Source organism: Dermochelys coriacea, chromosome 2, assembly GCF_009764565.3.
Source record: "Dermochelys coriacea isolate rDerCor1 chromosome 2, rDerCor1.pri.v4, whole genome shotgun sequence".
NCBI classification, from domain to species: Eukaryota; Metazoa; Chordata; order Testudines; family Dermochelyidae; genus Dermochelys; species Dermochelys coriacea.
In genome coordinates this window covers 42,026,595-42,049,047 of record NC_050069.1, presented here as the reverse complement: position 1 = coordinate 42,049,047, position 22,453 = coordinate 42,026,595, and the positions used below count along the sequence as shown (strand labels likewise).

Sequence of the window (22,453 nt, the reverse complement as noted above, 5' to 3'; positions counted from 1 at the left end):
CACAGTTTCTCTTATCCAGAACATCCCTGCATGTAAAGCAAAACATCTGATTATGGGTCTTTCATCACTGATGACAACACATAACGACTGCTTATTCCTCTTTTTCCACCTCATAATTGCTGGCCATTTATTTTAAAGGTGGCAACCTTAGAAAAGATAAAATGACTGATCTTTTGCACAGGCTCCAAATGTCAAGTTGTGAAAGATGTTTTATTATCAGCATATGGCATCTGTCTGGTCTCCTTAAGGAAGTCAATAGTTGGATCAGAAATGTCCTCTAAGCTGGATTTCAATGTCTCTAGCTGTTAGGTTGCCTTGACTAAACATCATTCTGAACATTATTTACCTTCGACTTAATTTGACCCTCAGGAATTTACACATAGTTTAAAGTTTCAGAATAAATTCCTCAACTAACTCCTCGTTAAAATTCCTTGAAGGATTCTTTTATGATAAAAACATGCTGGCTCCCAGAAGACTGTATCTGCATAAATGTACACATTAGTCTTTAAGACTTCCCACATCCTGGTACTGTGGCCGCCTGCTTTTTTAAACGAAAAGTGAACTCCACAGCATATTTGCTGTGTTAGGAATCAAGATATTTTCAGTACATTGCCAGATAAGGAATTTATTTATGTCCTTCTTAAATTATCCAGTTCTCTAGATTTCAACTGATACAAAACTGTTCTAGAAAATCCTATGTAGATTACTAATGGAATAGAGGCAGAATGGCAGGAGGATGGCAAAACAGAAAGTTAGTGGAAGATATAGCAACTAGAGCAGGCCTATAAAATGGTTGCATACATCATATTTAAGTTCAAAAGATGTTAATGTAAGTAGAGTCTGAATGAGCTCTCCCCTGACATCTAGTGGTAAGCTGTGGTAAAAGACTTCAGGAGCTGATCTCGTTTGCATGGATACTCTCACTCTGCCTAGGTGCTCAGCATGATGGGATTGCTTGCCCAAATGATCACTTGTGGCTGGTGTTGGATCCCCAGTCTCCTTGTTATTGGGGCCAGAGTAATAAAGGGTTGTTAACCTTGTTGCGTGAACTGAGGGCAGCAGAAATGTATCTGGCATACCCTGATGGACGGACTCACCCTCAACTGAATGGCACTCACTAGGCTGGGGATATGGGTTCCAAAGCCCAATAAGAGGAGTGGGGTGTGGGCCGGGCTGGTTCGGTTCGGTTCGGTTCGGAGTGGAGTGGAGTGGAGTGGAGTGGAGTGATAGATATCATTTGACCCATACCCATCCTCTTCATGATATAATAAAAGAGCTCATTTAGATTCAACTGAGAGTCTTGTTACATGCTGCAGAGCTGAAATCACTAATATCTAGGCCTAAGTATTAGTAAGTACTAGGCCACAAGTACTACATTGTGACAGTGTCTCTATTGCAAGAGACTACCCAATGTGCACCAGCAGTGAGGCTCCCCTACTGAGAGCTGTTAAGTGGGGGACCACCCAGGTGGCTGGTGGAAAGGCGTGGCAAGTGGCCAGCAGGGAGATTGGTGGAGGGGGCCAGAGCGGAGCCCTGCAGAGAGGTGTGGCAATTGGTCATTGAGGTGACGAGCAAGTGCCCGAGAAGTGGAGCATGTAAGGTGCCTCCTTACCCACTACACAGGGTGGGAGGTGAACTTTGTGGATGAACCTCTTAACTCTGGAGCTGCACTGGCCAAGGACAGCAACTGTGAGTGGGGTGCAAAGAAGGGATGGGCACGTTAAAGGGACTTTTGGGTTGCTGGACTTAAGAACCTGAGGGGAAAAGGACACTGCCCAACTTACTTGGGGTTGGGTCTTTAGCTCATGGTTTATGTTTATGAACCCTAATTGCAGTGTTTTCCCAAATTAATGTCATTACTTCCCTCCTTTTATTAAAAGTTTTTGCTACACTCAGACTCTGTGCTTGTGAGAGGGGAAGTATTGCCTCTTAGAGGCACCCAGGACATGGTGTTTAATTGTTCCAGGTCACTGGATGGGGGCTCGAGCCAGTTTTGTGTTGTATCGTTGAAAAGGAACCCCTAGATTCTGAACCCAGCCCTGGTTGCTGCTGGCTCCACCTGGTTGAAGGGTTATATTAACAATAAGAACTTATTCAGTAGTTCAAACAAACTATATTGTGATTTTGGGACACTTCTGGGAGTCCAGAAATGAAGTGTAGTAGATCATCTGCTGTTTATAGTATGGGACATTTAATAGCGTATTTTAAGGCATTTTAATTTATTGCAATTTTTGCTTTTTTAAGGAATTCCAGCTTACATTCAGCCCAGGTTTATGCCAGCTTCTTCCGAGGTTAATTCAAAGCTTCTGCAGCACGAAGTCTTGCTAGGAACAGATGTTATGGCAATGGAAAGCAACTACAACGAGCTATGGCCACAGAACATACAGACAGGCCAAGAAATGGGCGGTGCTATCAGGGAAGCTGGGGGAATGCTGAGCCAGTGCATCCCTCTGCAACCTCAGGCAAAAGGTTTCTAAGCATAAAATGCTTCCCTCCAGCCTTGGAAAACCCAAGTTAGGGAAGCAACTTAAGATGGTATCAGGAATGTCAATTGAAATTCCCTGGCCACTTGTTCTCCCTTGGGATAAGTCTCCCTAGAATGCAGTCAGGTTGACCCAGGGAAGTTTTAGGCAGCCAGGCCTGGTGGTTGGTTTGGTGGTTGAGAACAGGTACCAAGAGTTTAAGCTCCAATAGAGTCAGGACCAGGCCAAGGGCAGTGCTGAAACCAGGATCTAAGGACAGGCTGTAGGTCAGAACCGGGGTCAAACTCTGTGGACAAGCAAAATCAGGATCGTAGTCTGGATGCAGGCTGAAAGTGGAAGCCGGGTTGGAGTCAGTCCTAGGGTTGCCAACTTTCTACTCACACAAAACCGAACAACTTTGCCCCACCCACTCTCACTCCATCCCCCTTCCCTCTGTCGCTTACTCTCCCCACCCTCATTCACTCACTCATTTTCACTGGGCTGGCTCAGGGGGTTGGGGTGCAGAAGGGGGTGAGAGCTCTGTCTGGGGGTGCAGGCTCTGGGATGGAGCGATAAATTAGAAGTTCAGGGTGCGGGAGGGGGCTCCGGGCTGGGGCAGAGGGTGGGGGGGTGAGGGCTCCAACTGGGGGTGTGGGCTCTGGTGTGTGGCCTGGGATGAGGGATTTGGGGTGTAGGAGGGGGCTTAGGGCTGGAGCTGAGGAGTTCAGGGTGGGGGTGTGTATGATGGCTTTGGCTGGGGGTGCAGACTTTGGGTGGAACTACAGATGAAGGGTTTGGGGTGCAAGAGGGTGCTCCAGGGCAGGGACTGAGGGAGGGGATCAAGCTTGGAGCAGGGGGTTGGAGTGTGGGAAGGGTTTGTGATGCGGGCTCCAGGCAGCACTTCCCTCAAGCAGCTCCCAGAAGCAGTGGCATGTCCCCCCTATGGCTCCTAAGCAGAGGCACAGCCAGGTGGCTCTGTGTGCTAGCCCGTCCACAGACACTGCTTCCATTGGCTGCGGTTCCCAGGAGCTGGAGGAGGGACATGCCACTGCTTCCGGGAGCCGTGCAGAGCCACTTCAGGCAGGGAGCCTGTCTTAGCCCAGAGATGGGTTGCCACAGCATGTCTGAAGGATGAATTACTGCAGACTTCATTAGAGGAATGAGTTGGAACACAGATTGAAGCACTGGGGATGGGCAAGTGTAAGTCCTCCCACATTTAAAGCTGCCCCCTTCTCCCCAGCCTAAGGCAGTGGTCCGCAAACTTTTTACCTCATGACCCCCCTTTACTCCTCAGCCATAGTGAGAGGCAGCTCCAGTCAGTCCTGGTCACCCATGGTGACCGTAGGGAGCTTGTCCCAGAGGACCCTACAGGTGTCTGCATCAGTCGTATCCAGGCAGAAGAGGCTGGCTTAGAAGTCCCTGGCTCTTCTGCACATCTGTGAGAAGGGTGCTGTCTTCCACCAGAAGGCAGGTGATATGCTTTTTGAGGAGGGGTGAGTCATGTAGCTAAGTGAGCAGCCCTGGTCTGGCCGTGGGTTTGCCTCACAGCTCTGAGGAGAACATCAGACCCCATTGCTCATGTGGATGCATGAATCATTATCTGTTCAAACACACCCATGACCTGATTTTCAAGAGGTGCTGAGCACCCCCCAACCCTCTGGAAGCTAATGAGAGCTACAGGTACTCAGCCCCATTGCAGCTCTGAGCACTGTACAAGTGTACTCTTCCAGATCAGTGGCTCTCAACCTTTCCAGGCTACTATGCCCCTTTCAGGAGTCTGATTTGTCCTACATACCCCAAATTTCACCTCGCTTAAAAACTTCTTGCTTACAAATCAGACATAAAAATACAAAACAGAACACTATTACTGAAAAATTGCTTTCTTTCTCATTTTTACCATGTAATTAATAAATAAATCAATTGTAATATAAATATTTCACTTACATTTCAGTTTATAGTATATAGAGAAGTACAAACAAGTAATTGTGTGAAATTTTAGTTTGTACTGACTTTGCTAGTGCTTTTTATGTAGCCTGTTGTAAAACTAAGCAAATCTCTAGATGAGTTGATCTCTTCCCAGGAGACCTTTGCATACTACCAGTACCCTCAGTTGAGAGCCACTGTTCTAGAGAATAAAGAAGAGTGTGGGTATTATCCTGAGGTGGTGTTAATATGAATTTTAATGTGAGCTAAAATATGGGAGCCACTTATAGCACTTCTAATGTGAGAAGAGTCACATTTCCCATTGGTGCAGAGCAGGGAAATCCTAACCTGAAAGAAAAGGGATAATCTGAGGGAGATTTGAGAGATTGAATGAAGGCTGCATTCTATTTTAAGCAGTCAGCATTTGTTGTGGTGGATGGAACCTATTCCCCAAACCCTGAAGGCTAAAGATACAGTGTACCCTTGCTATCAAAACTCTAAGACTGTTTCTATTTATTGAGGATTATTGTGCTTTGTCTCTCAGTGGTTCTGCAGTTTACAATAATAATACTCCATAACATGAATCAGTACAACACAGTTCAGATCAGCCTTACACAGAGTGTTTGCTGTACTAGATGAAATTTTCACTCGTTAAACATCCATCTTGCAATAAGCATTCTTGATACAGTATCTCAACAGGAACAGCTCACATGATTATTTCCTTAAAGCCCATTAACTACATTCAACTTGGCAGAATATAAAAGATCTGGAAACACAGGCAGGTTTCTGTAGAGATCACAAACTTCTGGAAATCAGATGTTGACCTTCCACTTCTACAACTTCAGAGCCTGTTCTGCACACTATTTTGTTTAAGGTGGCTGCAGAGGCTGGGTCTAAAGAAAATAAATGTGGTGGTTAGTTCTGTTTCCAGTAGCTGCCACACTATGAAGCTTCCCTACACATGGTAAGTTAGCTCAGGTGAAACTAAATTAAGATGAAAAATTAAAATGCACCTTTTTGAGGAGAAGACATAGCGGATAGATGAAAGCAGGCTTGTTGTTCAGTATTAAAGTAAACTTTAGAGGTGGGAAATTGAACTATGAATTGGATTTATTAAAAAAATGACTTACTTTAGGGGCAAACATTTGTAAAACAGCCCCTCATTTTGTGCTTGCAATGAACTGCGGGGAGCAAGTTAGAGGCCAGGCAGAGACCGCTGCTTTTCTTCTACACCTCTGTCTTTCTTCACATTATTATTTTAACTGCTGCAGATCATGTTGTTGGAGCTATAGTTGCATATTGGTAGACATTGTCCCAAGGCTCAGTCCTGCAGGATGCTGAGGACTCAACTACCCTTGCACTCAAGGGGAGCAGGGTACACCCACTGATTTTCAAGTTCAGACTCTTAGACCATTCATGAGGCTGTGAAAGCAAATGAAAAGTTGCAGGCTATTCAAGCTGCTCATGGGCTGCTGGGGTATAGAAGGGCATGGTGACGGTAGGATCAGATCGCAAGAGTGAAATATCAGGACACACTGGGAGAGCGTGGCGAGGGTGGGAGGGGAGAGAAAGGACAGACAGACATAGGTGCACAGCCCCGACCAGAGCCCTGAGAGGGTGAACATGGGGGTGGGCCCATGCTGCGCCACACAGCTCCCCTGCCCAGTGCCCCCTGGATCCACTATGCCCAGAGCCCCCCCACAACCTTTCCACCACAAATGCACAGTGCTGTGCACACACATCTCTGCCCAGCGCTCTCCTGCCCACAGCCCCACCACAGCTGCCCAGCACCCCACACAGAACCCCCCACTCACTAGTTTCCCAATACACACAGATTTCCCCTCCCTCCCTTCCAGTGCCCTTCCCCACAGCCCCACTGCCACAACTACGCAATGCCGCACACAGACTGCCAGTGCCCTGACACACACAGATCTCCCCCACTGCCCAGCACCCTCCACATACCTCCCAGACACTCACCATCACACCCTGTCCCCTTCCCTGGCTGCACTCACCAGTCCTGCTGGGAGGTCTCTGGCTCCTAGGGTGAGAGTAGCAAGGGGAGACTCCAGACTCTCCATGTGCTGCGCCCAACACAAGCGTGAGCTCCGTGGCTCCCACTGGCTGGGAAAAGCGCCAATGGGAGCTGCTGGAGCCACGGAACAGGACTTGCAGGTGCCGGCAGCACGCAGAGCCCCCACCCTAAGAGCCAGAGGGACCTGCCGGGGTGAAGTGGGGAGTCCTGGCAGTGCTTACCTGGGGCGGCTCCCGTCCCAGGAATCATCCAGCAGGCAGGTTCCTCTGGCTCCTAGGGTCGCGGGTCAGGTTGAGTCGGGTTAGGTGTGGGGGTGGAGGGCTCTCTGCTCGTTCCCGGTGCCTGCAAGCCCCACCCCTGCAGCAAGCGGTGCTCCTGCCAGTGGGCGAGCGCCAGGAGCTGCCCCAAGAAGTGGTGAGCAGTGGCACTGCAGCTGTGGTCCAGACCGTCCTGATATTGGGACAAAGAGCGTCCCGACTGATGTAAGGTCAGGACACAGGACAAATCTTCTAAAATCAGGACTGTCCTGATCATATCGAGACATCTGGTCACCCTAGGCGGTGGTGAGGAGGAGATGTATCAGGTAAGATAAATATGACAGCAATAAGCACCTACAGTGCTAGTGATTTTAAAGGGTCCAGTTAACCGTCCCCACACCACCATAAGGCCCCCCACACATCTATAACCCAGGCCTAGAGAGCTATCAGGCAGCTGGCATCTCTAGGCTGCCTCCCAGCAGCAGATGCAATAAGCTTGTGCTCCACTTCCCATGACCCACTGTGGACACAGGCCATGGGAAGTTCTGCCTCAGGGGTTTGACGAATAGCAGCCTCATGGTTCCTGATTGGCTACCTGCCCTATATAAACCCAACGGGCATTTCAGGAACCATCTAGGCAACAGTGTGGATCTTCCATAGTTGCCATGACAGTTCTTGCCCCCGAGTTCCTGACTTTGACCTTGTCTTGGTCTGGACTTTGCCTCCTGACTTGGACCCAGACCCTTGGGTTCGAACCTGGCCTGGAAACTATGTACTCCTCCACCACTCCCAGCCTCAGGTTTGCCCCTGCTCTGACCCTTGGCTCTGACTGCCCTTGTTGGGATTCTGACAACCAGCAGGAAGCTGCACCAGCCCCTTTAAGGGTTTCCTCCCACTTCTACCCTCTTTCTGTCTCCATATCCCATGATCAACTGTGGCCAGGAGCTCAATCCGAGCACAGTTTTAATGGGGATGTGGGGGTCAGACTCTTTACAGGCACTTCCTCCCCATCTCCAGCAGTGGGCAAGGCAAGGAGCCACTGCAGTAAGGTGGCTTTGGCCTGGCCAACACTCTCCTCCCCAATGAAAGTAAGTGATGGTGATGCCTAAGGCAGCAAGATGTCTATCCTCAGCCATGGGGTTAGTTAATCCTCCAGTACCCTGAGGACCATGCCTCTTGATTAATAGTCACTCTTACTAAATCCATCTGTGACACCCATAATTTTATATTGTGAGCATGGCAAGCATCCATGGAGCTTTTACAGAGCTGTAATACAGCACATTTGTTGTATTCCTGTAAGAACATCCTACTCCTCTAATTACCTTATAAAGCCAAACAAAATAATACAATCTGAAACACAAAGTAAAATGAATGTCTGATGCTGCAAGTTGGTTATTTTTAAACCAATACCCTACATAAATACACTTCATCACTCTTAAGTATCCACATGGAGAGGCAAGAGTTGCACAATACAGCCTTGTGCCTGAGGCCCTGGTGCCTACTGAAGCAAGTCAAAATATTTGCATCAAACCCCAAAACCCACTTGAACAGAGCCTTGGATTTGCTGTGTGTTGCTTTTGTGCACCTCAGCCCTTGGTCATGAAAATCTGGCAAATAGGCTGATGTTGTTCCCCCACCTGGGAGGCCAGTGGTGACCATTCTGCCATGCTGGCCCCTCTTCCTTTCCTCCAATAGCCATTCCTGCCCTATTTCAATTCAAGCACCCTCCTGAAAACATCTGAGCTAAGAGAGGGAATGCAGGGGCCTGTTGGAGAGACAGAGAACACCTTTCTATCTTCCAGGTGTCCAACACCATAGCATTCGAGCAGGTCCCAGGTTGATTAGATTGGCAGTGAACCTTGTGGAGTCTTGGTGCTCCTGCTTATAGGAAACTTGGCTTACTGTGATCTATTTGCTGTTGGTTTTAGATATTCTTGGTGGGGAAGGTTTTGTAGGGAGGTGGTTTAGTGGTAAAATTTAATGCAGTTGGGAGCAGAATCCTTTCTGTACATGCACAGTGCTGCACTCATTCAGGTCAACCTCCTTGTAATAGCAACTGTGGGAGGACTGCGGAATTTAAACCCCTACTCATGCTGTAAAAAGTGGATTCTATCTGGATTGTGGGTGTTTGTTAGTTAACTGGCTGCTACCTGATGCTCCACAGTCAGCATAGGAATTATAAAACTCTGGGCCAACTTAATTCCTGGGATAACCTCCAGGAATTATACCAGGATGAGATGGCCATTTGTAAAATCCACAAAATGAGGGAGTATTGCTTTCTTTCAAACTCTCTGTGATGGGTATAGAGTTTGTTAGTTAACCTTTGCTACAGAGCCTCTGAAGAAGTATGAGCATTGCAATGTCTTTAGGGTCTGCAATGCTGGGGACTATTGCTTTTTTGTTTTGTTTTAATAAATGACTACCATCTGTCTAATGCACATTGAAGCAATAGGACTAAATTTGGGCTCAAACTTGACAATGTTCAATGGTCTATTCACCCTCACTATGGTCTTCAGCCCCAGCTCTAGGTCCTTTAAATTCAGCCCTTTGTTTGGGCTCCCAGATAAACTCTATCACCTTCTCAGGGTTGCCATAGGGTTCCTAATTCCTAATCACACAAAACCCCATGCCTTCCCTGAGGCCCTGCCCCTTCCCCAAGGCCCCACCCACTACATTTTCCCTCCCTCGGTGGCTTGCTCTCCCCCACCCTCACTCACTTTCACTGGGCTGGGGCAGGGGATGAGGGGGTTGGGGTGCAGGAGGGGGCTCCACGTTTGAGGAGGCTTAGGGCTGGGACAGAGGCTCAGGGTTGGGGCATGGGCTTACCTCAGGTGGCTCACAGTCAGTAGCACAGTGGGGCTAAAGCAGGCTCCCTGCCTGTCCCAACTCCACACTATGCCCCGGAAGCAGCTCCATGCAATGCTCTTGCCTGCAGGCACTGCCCCCCCGCAACTCCCAGTGGCTGTGGTTCCCAGCCAGAGGGAGTGCAGAGCCAGTGCTCAGGGCGGGGGCAGCATGCAGAGCCCCATCGCCCCCCCCCCACCTAGGAGCCAGACCTGCTGGTCGCTTCTGGGGCACAGCACAGCACAGTGCCAGGAAAGGTAGGGACTAGCCAGCCTTAACCCTGAAGCACTGCCGACCGACTTTGACGCAACCATCAAAAAGGGTCCCTTTTTGACCGGACATTCTGATTGAAAACCAGATGCCTGGCAACCCTAGGTTGACACTTTACTTGTAGGGGAACCCAGGCTCACCCACTACTCCAGGGTCCAACCCAGGGCCCTTGTACACTGCAGCCACATACTGCTCACCTCAATCTTTCACTGCTGCTACTTGCCTGGGTCTGTTTTATCTCCAGCTCCATCTCAGGGCCACCCTCTACAGGGTCTTCTTTCTCTGCAAGGCCAGTGTAAGTGCAACCAGTCATAAATGCTTCTGTAGCCAGAAAGCAGCACCTACCTTCGCTTCTCTAGGCCCAGCCAGGAAATGACCTGCTAAGACCAGGCTCCTCCTTTTATCTGGACCAACACAGTCCTGACTGGCCTAGTCCTTGGAGGACCAGGTCTCTGTGGTTTCCAAAATGTCTGCTCTGGAGAGTTTTTTCTAAGCAAGCTTGCAGGACTCACCTTCACTGATCTGTTCCTGCCCACTTGCTCCTTCCTGGGACAGGGCGTAGTAGGACCATGTCCCCCACCCCAGGGAGCCACAAAGGTCAAATACACTCCATCACAGGACCAGATATTTAAAGGTAAACATTCAAGTAGGTGCCTGGTAAGATTTTTCAAAAGAGCCTAGGCGCCTAACTCAGATAGGAGCTTAGGTGCTTTTGAAAATTCCACTACATGCCTATCTGCATCTTTAGTGCCTACCTAGCTTTAAAAATCTAGCCCTAAGTCTCTATACTTTGGATCATTGGTGAAATCCTGGCCACAGAAATCAAGGAAGCAACTCCCATAGAATTCAGTGTACCCAGGATTTCACCCTACAACTTCAAAATTTGTCATTGGGCAACTGCCTTTTGTTGAAAAGCTTTGATGGAGGCTAAGAAATGTATGCAAAATAATTTAAAATTACAAGAATTACCAGATCCTTGGACCTCACTAAGTGCCTGTTGCCTGGAGCCAGTGGTGCAAAGTGTTCTTCAAACTACCTCAAGCAGGCAGCTGAGGAGTCTCCCAGAACAGGGGAATCCTTGGATAGCAATAGCACAAAGACAGCTATGCCTTTCTGCCCCTTTCTTGACATGGGAGGTGGGGAGCTGCATGCTAGGGTGGAAGCAGCCAGGGCTGGCCTGTTAACTATAAGTTATTCTAGGAGCTATTTCTGCCTCAGGTTCAGGAAACAGAAACATGGCTTAGAGCCACCTCTCCTCTCCCTCCCCCCAGTTGTGTTGAACATGAACTCAGCACAGCTGAGGATCTAACCCTTAATCTTATTTCTCTAGTCGATTGATGAGGGCTATACATCATTCTTTTCCCTGGTCGCCTTTTACTTCTTCCTGCCGTATTTGTTTCCATTTCAATTTAAGTTCAGTAAGAATTGTCTTGGGCAGAAATGACTTAATAATTCCAAAGAAATGAAAGAGATAATGTGATGCTGCAAATAGGTCTTGGCAACCTGCTAGCTCGGGATGATTGTGGATCAGATTATTATATAATTATTATGCTATTGTATATATTTCTCAGGCATTCGTCATCTTAGTGGCTCAGTGCCACATACTGTAAGTAAATGTTAAGGTACCACAGATACTAAATAGTCCCTTATATTCTGAAGAAAAATATTTTTCAAGACACTCAGTGCATTGTGTTGTGCAAAATCCTCCAAAAAATGGAAAGGCTGTGATATAACTGACTCTTTTAATACTATCCTCTAACCAAACATTCCAAAGGACAATATACTCTGATGTTTAATCTGAGTATATTTATTTTTATTACAGGAGTAACTAGTTTCAGAGTAGCAGCCATGCTAGTCTGTATTCGTAAAAAAGAAAAAGGAGTACTTGTGGCATCTTAGAGACTAACAAATTTATTTGAGCATAAGCTTTCGTGAGCTACAGCTCACTTCATCGGATGCATTCGGTGGAAAATGCATCCGATGAAGTGAGCTGTAGCTCACGAAAGCTTATGCTCAAATAAATTTGTTAGTCTCTAAGATGCCACAAGTACTCCTTTTCTTTTTTTAGGAGTAACTAGAGGCCACAACCAAGATTGGTGCCTCCCTGTGCTAGGCACTCTATAAACATTTAGTAGGAGATAGTCCCTGCCCCAGAGAGCTTACGTTTCAAGTAGACAAGATTGACAAAGGGGGATATGAAATAATTATACAAAGTGATATACTCTCCCAAGGTCAGTGGCTGAGCTAGGGACAGAATGCTGGTCTCCTGCCTCCCAAGCTACTGCTTTACCAGTGAGATCACACTGCCTCTTTTATGGGTCTCAGTAGATTGGCTTGGGTATTAAGTCTTTGTGGGTAAGTCAACACAGCCAGTGAAAGTGAGTGTCCCTGCCCAGGCTGACAAACTTGGGTCAGTGGGGCTCATGCTAACACTGTAAAAATAGCTATGTAAGCAGCATTTTGAAGTTATGGCTCAGGCTGGAGCTCAGGCTCTGAAACCTAGGGAGGGGAATGACCTTCCAAGCCCAAGCTCTAGTCTGAGCCATGACTTCAAAGTGCTGGCTATGCAGTTATTTTTAGAGCACTAGCATGAGCTCTGCTACCACAAGTCTGTTGAGCAGGGCTGGGAGGCTGACTGCCACAGGCTGTGTAGACTTACCCTCTGTGTCAGTTCTCATGCTGTCCCACTTCCATGAATTATTTTTGTTCAATTTTTTTAAATTATGCAAATAACAAATTGTTATCTGCATAATTTAAAAGAATCATTAGAAATACATTCAATTAATATTATGGGATCATCATTCAGCCTCAAACGACATCTTTAACTTATACTTCTGATCCAACTAAAAAGATATTTATCAACATGGATAACCAGGAAGAAGAGGTGGATGACCCTTTTTTTTTTTCAAACAGCTAAAAAAATCATCCAAAGCACAGGACTTGGTGGTGATGGGGGACTTCAAATACCCAGACATCTGTTGGGAAAATAACACAGCAGGTCACAGATTATCCATCAAGTTCTTGGAATTCATTGGAGACATTGTTTATTTCAGAAGGTAGAGAAAGCATCTAGGGGAGAGGCTGTTCTAGATTTAATTTTGACAAATAGGGAGGAACTGGTTGACAGTGGAAGGCAGCTTAGGTGAAAGTGATCATGAAATGATGAATTCATGATTCTAAGGAATGGAAGGAGGAAAAACAGCAGAATAAAGATAATGGATTTCAAGAAGGCAGACTTTAGCAAACTCAGGGAGCTGGTAGGTAAGATTCCATGGGAAGCAAATCAAAGGGGAAAAACAGTTTAAGAGAGTTGGCAGTTTTTCAAAGAGGCATTATTAAGGGCACAAGCAAATTATCCCATTGTGTAGGAAAGATAGGAAGTATGGCTTAACCAGAAGATCTTCAGTTATATGCAACTCAAAAAAGAGTCCTACAAAATGTGGAAATTAAGTCAAATTACAAAAGATGAATATAAACAAACAACACAAGCATGTAGGGACAAAATTAGAAATGCCAAGCCACAAAATGAGATTAAACTAGCTAGAGACATAAAGGCTAGCAAGAAAACATTGTACAAATACATTAGAAGCAAGAGGAAGACCAAAGATGGGGTAAGCGTGTCACTCAATGAGGGGGAAAAGACAATAACAGAAAATAAATGTAATAATAATAAATAAATAAATGTAAATGACAGAAGTGCTAAATGATGTTTTTGTTTCAGTTTTCACCAAAAGGTTAGTAGCGATTGGACATCTAACACAATGAACACCAGTGAAAGTGATGTAGGATCTGAGGCTAAAATAGAGAAAGAACAAGTTAAAGTTAAGTTCTGTTTGCCAGAAGCTGGGAATTGGCGAGAGGAGATGGATCACTTGATGATTACCTGTTCTGTTCATTTCTTCTGGCGCATCTGGCATTGGCCACTGTCAGAAGACAGGATACTGCTCTAGATGGACCTTTGGTCTGACCCAGTATGGCCATTCTTTTGTTCTTATGTAAAAATTACTTAGACAAGTTAGATGTCTGTGCATCGGCAGGACCTGATGAAATATATCCTAGAATACTCAAAGAGCTGACTAAGAAGATATCTGAGCCATTAGTGATTCTCTTTGAAAACTCATGGACGATGGGAGAGATTCCAGAGGACTGGAAGAAAGCAAATATAGTGCCAATCTATGAAAAGGGGAATAAGAACAAGCTGGGGACTTACAGACCAGTCAGCTTAACTTCAGTAACCCGGAAAAATAATGAAGCAAATAATCAAGTAATCAATTTGTAAACATCTAGAAAATAATACAGTGATAGGTAATAGTCAACATGGATCTGTCAAGAACAAATCATGTCTAACCAACCTAATACCTTTCTTTGACAGGGTAAAAAGCCTTGTGGGATGCGGGGGAAGCAGCAGATGTCACATATCTTGACTTTAGTAAGGCTTTTGATACTGTCTCGCATGATCTTCTCATTAACAAACTAGGGAAATAGAACCTAGATGGAGCTACTATAAGGTGGGTGCATACCTAGAGAGTAGTTATCAGTGGTTCACAGTCAAGCTGGAAGGGTATATCCAGTGGGATCCCACAGGGATTGGTCCTGGGTCCGGTTCTGTTCAATATCTTCATCAATGATTTAGATACATAATGGCATAGAGAGTACACTTGTAAAGTTTGCAGACAATACCAAGCTGGGAGGGGTTGCAAGTGATTTGGAGGATAGGATTAAAATTCAAAATGATCTGGACAAACAGGAGAAATGGTGTGAAGTAAACAGGAGGAAATTCTATAAGGACAAATGCAAAGTATCCACTTAGGAAGGGACAATCAATTGCACACATACAAAATAGGAAATGACTGCCTAAGAAGGAGTACACCACAAGCTAAATATGAGTCAACAGTGTAACACTATCGCAGAAAAAGCAAATATCATTCTGGGATGCACTAGCAGGAGTGTTATGAGCAAGACACAAGAAGTAATTCTTCCGCTCTACTCTTCACTGATTAGGCCTCAACTGGTGTATTGTGTCCAGTTCTGGGTGCAACATTTCAGGAAAGATGTGGACAAATTGGAGAAAGTCCAGAGGAGAGCAACCAAAATGATTAAAGGTCTAGAAAACACGACCTATAAGGAAAGATTAAAAAAACTGGGCTTGTTTAGTCTGGAGAAGACAAGACTGACGGAGAACATGATAATAGTTTTCCAGAACATAAAAGGTTGTTACAAGGAGGAGGGTGAAAAAATGTTCTCTTTAACCTCTGAGGATAGGACAAGAAACAATGGGCTTAAATTTCAGCAAGGGAGGTTTAGGTTGGACATTAGGAAAAATTTCCTAACTGTCAGGGTAGTTAAGCACTGGAACAAATTGCCTTCGAGGATTGTGGAGTTTTTAAGAATAGATTAGACAAAAACCTGTCAGGAATCGTCTAGTTATTACATATTGCTATCTTAAGTGCAGGGAACTGGACTAGGTGACCTCTCAAGGTCCCTTCCAGTCCTCACTTCTATGATGTGGCTATCCAGACTATTTCTTTAAAACTGCAGCAAGAAACTGTGCAGGAGTGGTTTAGGGAAGGGTCAGGTCAGGAGCTCTACAGTGAAGACAAGACAGAGCAACTATAGGGATAATACTGTCTTTTATATTCAAATAAAGCCACAAGGAAGTGACTTTCTGTGATTTTTTTACCACTACCACAAGATGTTGTGTCAGACACTGACTCATTTTGAGCGAGCATATATAAGAAGAACAGAAAACACCAACTTGCAGTCCTTGAGGGGACTTTCAGTTTGATAGGTTCATAGGACGGCCTGAGAGGAAGGCCTGCTGCACTGGATTATAAATTGCCATGAAGCATGACACACAGAGTGGAATAGCACAGGCCAGCCGACTCATTTATTCAATGGAGAGTGAAAATGAAAATATTTATAAACCATTTGCCTTCGCTGAGGAAGGAGAGAAGAATAACGAATACATCATTCTGTGAAATGTGGTGTATATCATTCCCGAACATAAAGACAAATGGATGAAGGATGCAGAATGAGGGCCAGAGAAAGCATGGAAGACTTTCAAAGGGCCCTTTATGAACAAGTCACCCATTGTGTTGTTGGTGTCAATAAGGATGAATGCTTAAGGGCTCATCTAGAAGTTGAGATTTAAAACAAGGAATTTTGAGAAGAATTACTGTTAATATCTCAGGTAACTCTGGAACAGGCAGTGCAACTGTCACAGCAGCTGGAGAAAGTGAACACACAAGTCACCCTGCAAGAAAGTGGGAGAGGCATGATGCAAGAAGTAGAAAAGAAAAACTATCCATGGGAAAGAGAAAAGAGCCATGAAAAGGCCTCCTTAAGAGCATGGAGATCTCTGGGTAGAAATGTGGTAGGTTCAGCACAGGAGATCTTAGACCAGATGAGGTCTGGCCACCTGGCAGAAACACATGCAGCAAATGTAAGCAAAAAGTGTGTCTTTTGAAGCAAAAGAACTAGGGAGAGATCCCATTTGTGGGTAGTAAGGCCTATGCAACCCACCCGCCTCCACAGGTGGGAAACTTGATGGGATCAGCAGTGACTGGGGCATCTCCAGTAGAAAGGAGAGAGGAGAACACACACACAGGGGCATGCAGGGATTGCTCTTTTCCTCTGGAAGCTCTACCCATCCATTGGCCAGCTAGAGAAGATGGTTAGCTGATTGGTCCCTCGCTCTCCCATTTCATTAATTTAAACCCAGTCTTGATCCTGAGGAGCCTCTTTTTGCTCCATTTCAGGTATTCGCCCCTCTCTCTGAAACTATATGTCCAGAGTTATGTTTTGCAGATTCTGTGGATCTAACCAATAACCTATTTAGGGGGTTGTCAGGATATAGATATTCAGGCCTGTCTGCAAGGCCTATACATTAAGAATTTAGGTGTATTCTTATCACTTAGCTATTATAGAGGTAAAAAAGAAAGAATCAAATTCACTGTCTGCCTGTGTAAGGGCCTTCTCTCACTATGATAGTCTAAGGCAGGGGTCAGCAACCTTTCAGAAGTGGTGTGCCAAGTCTTCATTTATTCATTTTAATTTAAGGTTTTGTGTGCCAGTAATACATTTTAATGTTTTTTAGAATGTCTCTCTCTCTCTAAGTCTATATATTATATAACTAAACTATTGTCATATGTAAAGTAAACAAGGTTTTCAAAATGTTTAAGAAGCTTCATTTAAAATTAAATTAAAATGCTGATCTTATGCCACTGGCCTGCTCAGCCTGCTGCCAGCCTGGGGTTCCATTCACCTAGGCCAGCAGCAGGCTGAGCAGGGCCTGCGGCTGGGACCCTGGCTGGCAAGGGGCTGGCAGCCAGAACCCCAGACCGGCAGCAGGCTGAGCGGGGCTGGTGGCCAGGACCCCAGACTGACACTCAGCCCGCTGCCAGTCTGGGGTTCAGTCCACTGGCTCCTGCCTGCCGGCCCCACTCAGCCTGCTGCCGGTCTGGGATCCCGGCCCTGCCCACATAGAGTGGGTACCTACCTTCTCCCTGGTTCTAGCCCAGTCTCTTCCTCTCTCTCTGCACTGAGCTGAGGGTGGGAGTGCACGGAGCACAGGGCTGGGGGCGAAGGAGCAGGTTGGGGTATATGGTCTGGCCAGGAGCTAGAATGAGGGAGGGGGCTCAGGGTTGGGGTTTGGGTGTGGAGTGCTTACCTGGGCAGCTCCCATTTGGTGCTAGGGGTGCAGGTGGGAATGTGGGAGGGAGGGTGCAGGAACTCCAGTTTGGTGCTCAGAGTGGGGGTGAAAATGTGGGGGGTACAAGAGTCAGGACATGAGGTCTGAGGGGGCTGGGTATGTGTGGGGGGTGCAGGAGTCATGGCAGGGGGTATGTAAGGGGGGTGCCAGAGTCAAGGCATAGGGTGTGGGGGGGCTGGGTATGTGTGGGGGGTACTGGAGTCAGGGCTGTGATTGTGGGGGGGTGCAGGGGTCAGGGCAGGAGGCTGGGGGGTGTGGGGGTCAGGGCAGGAGGCTGGGTGTTTGTGAAGTGGGTGCAGGGGTCAAGGCAGGGGGCTGGGGGGATGTGGGGGGGTGTAGGGGTCAGGGCTGGGGGTGTGGGCTGGGGGTGTGGGGGTGCTCCAGCCCCTGCCCAGAGCGGCTCACGGCAGGGGGCTGGAGGGGATATGCCCTGATTGCACACCCCTTCCCCAAGGCCCCATTCCCACCTCTTCTTCACCTCCTCCCCAGAGCAGCGAGTGCGCTGCAGCTTGGCTTCTCCCCCTCCCTCACAAGGGCCATCAGCTGATCAGCGGCAGGGAGGGAGAGAGGAGGGGCAGGAATGCAGCACGCTGGGAGAAGAGGCGGGGAGCTTACCTGCCCTGCAGCAGCAGGCGGGACGGGTGGGGCACATGGAGAAGAGCTGGCTGGGCAGGATTTTTAATGGCTCGCTGCTGCCTGCCGGGGTCCCTGGGCTGAGCGGGGCTGGCGGCTGGGACCTGGCAGGCAGCAGTGTGCCGTTAAAAATTGGCTTGCGTGGCGTCTTTGGCATGCGTGCCATAGGTTGCCGACCCCTGGTCTAAGGCCTTGTTCTTAGGCTAAGGCCTTTGGCTAAGCAGCAGAGGCAGCCAGAAGCTGGGAAGCAAATGGTCACATCCTCACATTCCAAACTAGCCACATTGAAATAAGGCAATATGGGGCTGTTAGAAAGGCTATCCGATCTATCACCTCCGGAAAAAGGGAAGAGCCTAAAAGATTTAAAGAAAACTTAGTTTGATAGCATCCTGTCTGGCAAGAACTCACTTATCAACAGCTGGGGTGTAAAATCCTCATTTCTGTGTTGTTCTATCACTGTAGTCTCCACTTCCCTATTTTTTTTCCCTTATTTCCCCATTTTTTCCACCAAATGCATCCGATGAAGTGAGCTGTAGCTCACGAAAGCTTATGCTCTAATAAATTTGTTAGTCTCTAAGGTGCCACAAGTCCTCCTTTTCTTTTTGCGAATACAGACTAACACAGCTGCTACTCTGAAACACTTCCCTATTGTTTGTCTGAAAAATCTCTGTCTGGTTCTGTGATTGTTTCTGTCTGCTGTATAGATAATCATGTTACAATATGTTAGGATTGGATAGTTAAATTTCAGTAAAATGACTGGTTAAGGTATAGCTAAGCAGAACTCAAGTTTCACTATATAGTCTGCAGTCAATCAGGAAGTAAGGGGGTGACTGGGATCAGGGAATTGGGGTGGGGGAATTGGAATCATGTTTCACTATGGGGGGGGAATGGGAACGGGAAAGGGGAATGGGAACAAGGACACAGCAAGGCTCTGTGGTGTCAGAACTGGGAAGGGGAACACTAAGGAAGGAAATTGGAATCATTGCTTGCTGGAAGTCCACCCCAATAAACATCTAATTGATTGCACCTTTGGACTTTGGGTATTGTTGCTCTCTGTTCATGCAAGAAGGACCAGGGAAGTGAGCAGGTGAAGGAATAAGCCAGAGGGCTTATTTAGTAATTAGTGTTAGTACTTGGTAGGGATATTAGCTGATGCAACTTGAGGCCAGTTTCCAGTGCAGTTAAAAGGCTAAAATGACAGTTCCCAGAGGTAAAAACACTTAGGATTTTGCTGATAGGCCTTTTGCCCATGCGATGGGGGAAACCTTGTGGCCTTCAGAGGCCAAGGTCCCCCTTTCTGTACCCTCACTCCCCCTTGCGGGGGGGGGGAGCAAAACCATTCAGAAGAGTGAGCTGAGTCCTAAGGGCTGAGGCTGAGGAGAGTCTACCGCAAATTATGGATTATATTGTAGGATCCCTATAACCTCTGCACTGGAACCACTTAAAATGCCTGGTACGTGAGAGTCTGGGTGTAGCTCCCCTCCCCAGTGTTAAGTACAATAAAATTAGGAACTGTCTCCTAAAATCCATTGCTGTCTGTGTCATTCCTCATTCACAGCTGTGTCCAGATCAATTTCCTGGTATCTGTGTACAGACACAGCATTCATGAAGAGACCTGAATCACCACTGCCTTTCGTCTTGAGTAGTCATTGACACTTGTGCAAAGTGAGTGCAAAATGCTACCTCTTTGCACAGACAGAACTTACTACCCAAGGTACAAGACAATGAAGAATCAGGCCCTTAGTGTCAAGATTTGCAATAGTGTTGATAAATTTAAAATTGATTCAGAAGCAAAAGAGAAACAGTGTAGCTTCAGTGATAATATTGTCTTCCTTATTCTAATAAAGTTCCTTGTTCTCTTACAAGAAAGTCTTCAGTTCTTTACCATTGTCATTTGACAGTATTCACAACCTCCTACTCTATAGTAAAAGGATACAGTCCTCTTTAATTGTCATCAACTTCTACCCTTCTCATAAAAAGAACAAGGAGTACTTGTGGCACTTTAGAGACTAACAAATTTATTTGAGCATAAGCTTTTGTGGGCTAAAACCCACTTCATTGGATGCATGCAGTGGAAAACACAGTAGGAAGATATATATATACATACACACAGAGAATATGAAACAATGCGTGTTGCCATACACACTATAATGAGTTGACAAGAACGTGAGAGTAACAGTGGGGGCGGGGGAAATAAGCATGGAGAAATAGTTTTACTTTGTGTAACTGTTGGAAATGGGCCATCCTGATTATCACTACAAAAGGTTTTTTTCTCCTGCTGATAATAGCCCACCTTAATTGATCACTCTCATTATAGTATGTATGGCAACACCGATTTTTTCATGTTCTCTGTATATATATTGTGGTAAACCCAGGACAAACAGCTATGGGGGAGGGAGGGTAGTAATTAGTCCCAGGGGATTTAAAGGCCCCTCCCTATCCACTGAGGAGAGAGAACCAGGGGGCAATAAGGTTCAGCTGGAAAAGGGGTTGTTAGGGAACCAATTAGGTTCAGCTGACTCCAACTATTTGGGACCTTTTTAAACCCTCCCCTGGGTTGTAGGAGGGGGAGAGTTAAGAGAGCAGGAAAGTTGTTAGTAGGCTGTTTACAGCAAGACCTCAGACCTTCCTAATAGGGAGGCTGCACTTGCTCCCCAGAAGGGAAGGAAAACAAGCACAAGGGACTGACAGAGGAGAGGAGTAGCAGGACCCTGTGCCACCTATAAGGATTTGTCTTGTCCTAAACCTGAGTCTCCAAGGCTAAAAAGGACTGAGCCTACTGAGGTGAACAAGGTATTTTGCCACAATATATATCTGCCTACTGTATTTTCTACTGCATGCATCTGATGAAGTGGGTTTTAGCCCACAAAAGCTTATGCTCAAATAAATTCCTTAGCCTCTAAGGTGCCCCAAGTACTCCTTGTTCTTTCTGCTGATACAGACTAACATGGCTACCACTCTGAAACCTACCCTTCTCACAATAATCCAACTGAAGTCTGATATAACTAAGCATAATCCAAAACAAACAAAGAATACGGTAAGGAACTAATTTTGTGTTGTTTTACAGATTTAGGAGTAGCATCTAGTTGCAAAAAGAATCTGTCTCTCCATGTGATCCATCAGCTCAGCTGGTGGAATGCCTGAATACTAGCCAAAGGAACTTGGATGTATTCCTGCTTCTGTGTGGGGTTTTTTTTTTTCCTCTTTTCATCTAAACATCTGTTTTCCTGTGTTGAGACATGAGCTCAAAGCTCCTGGAACAAAGAGAAACTATTCCTTACAGCAAGTATGTGGAGGTAGCATTAGGTCCTCCCACATAGTTATTAAAAATACCCATTCTCCTCTTCTCCCTTTAGCACAAACCCCTCTATGCCAGCTGCCATTCTGTAAAGAATTGGCAATGGACTTCAATGTGGGCAGAGGCCACTCAAGATGTTCTGCTGTTGTAGGCAAAACTTTAGTGTGCTTTCCCCCCTTCTTCATGGGTCTAGGGATGGCAGATGTGGCCTGGCCATGACAGAAGAACAGCCAGGCCAAATTTAGTGAATGCCATTGAAATATGTGAGCTCAGAATGCCACTCAAATTTGGCCTGGCTGCCCCTCTGTCATGATGGAGGGATTGCTGGGTCAAATCTGCCATCCTAGGCAGTTGGCCAAAAATCTGCCACCTTCGGCAGCTGTCTAGTCTGCCAATAGGTAGGGTGGCCTCTGAAGGTTGGCTGATTTTTTTGAAAGCATATCCAGGGGTTATGGCATGATTTTATGGAAAATATCAGAGAGAAATGTAGTTTTACAAGGAAAACATAATCTTGATAGCAGCTCCATTACAAGTGTCACAGATTATATTTTTATTTATGTATAAAATACACTTTAAAGACTAATAGAACACCCATGTCTTGCCCTGAAGAGCTTACAGTTTAAGGCCCTGATCCTGCAGACTTATACATGTGTTTAACTTTATACATTGTGAGTAGTCCCATTGACACCTCAGTCCTGCAGCCACTTACACAGGGAGTAGTCTTATTGCGGTTACAATCACAACATTCAGTGGCACTATTCCCCCGTGTAAAGTTACTCGCATGTGTGTTTGCAGGTTCAGGGCCTAAATTTAGAAACGACATGAAAGAGAGTGACTGACTAAGGACTACACAGACATGACCATGTGTTGATTTGGGTTGTAATGCATGCTTTTGATAGTCCGCTAATATTAGCGTTTGTTCTTTCACATATTTGTATTGAGACATTAATATACAAGTCCTTTCATCCATATTTTACATATATCGTAAGTGTAGAAGAAGGTGGATCAAGTCAATAGCAGTTA

General features: G+C 46.1%; 1 long non-coding RNA gene across 2 annotated transcripts; it reads right to left on the bottom strand.

Moving 5' to 3' along the window:
- Positions 1-4,656: 4,656 nt before the first annotated feature.
- LOC119851798 lies at positions 4,657-18,610 on the bottom strand. Of its 2 annotated transcripts, none has more exons than XR_006278483.1 (4): positions 18,541-18,610; positions 6,639-6,970; positions 5,516-5,807; positions 4,657-5,278 (listed from the first exon to the last, which is right to left on the bottom strand). It is a non-coding gene; the product is annotated as an uncharacterized LOC119851798 (long non-coding RNA). The 2 variants fall into 2 exon arrangements; XR_005291403.2 differs by lacking the exon at positions 18,541-18,610 and adding an exon at positions 9,986-10,144.
- Positions 18,611-22,453: the final 3,843 nt, after the last annotated feature.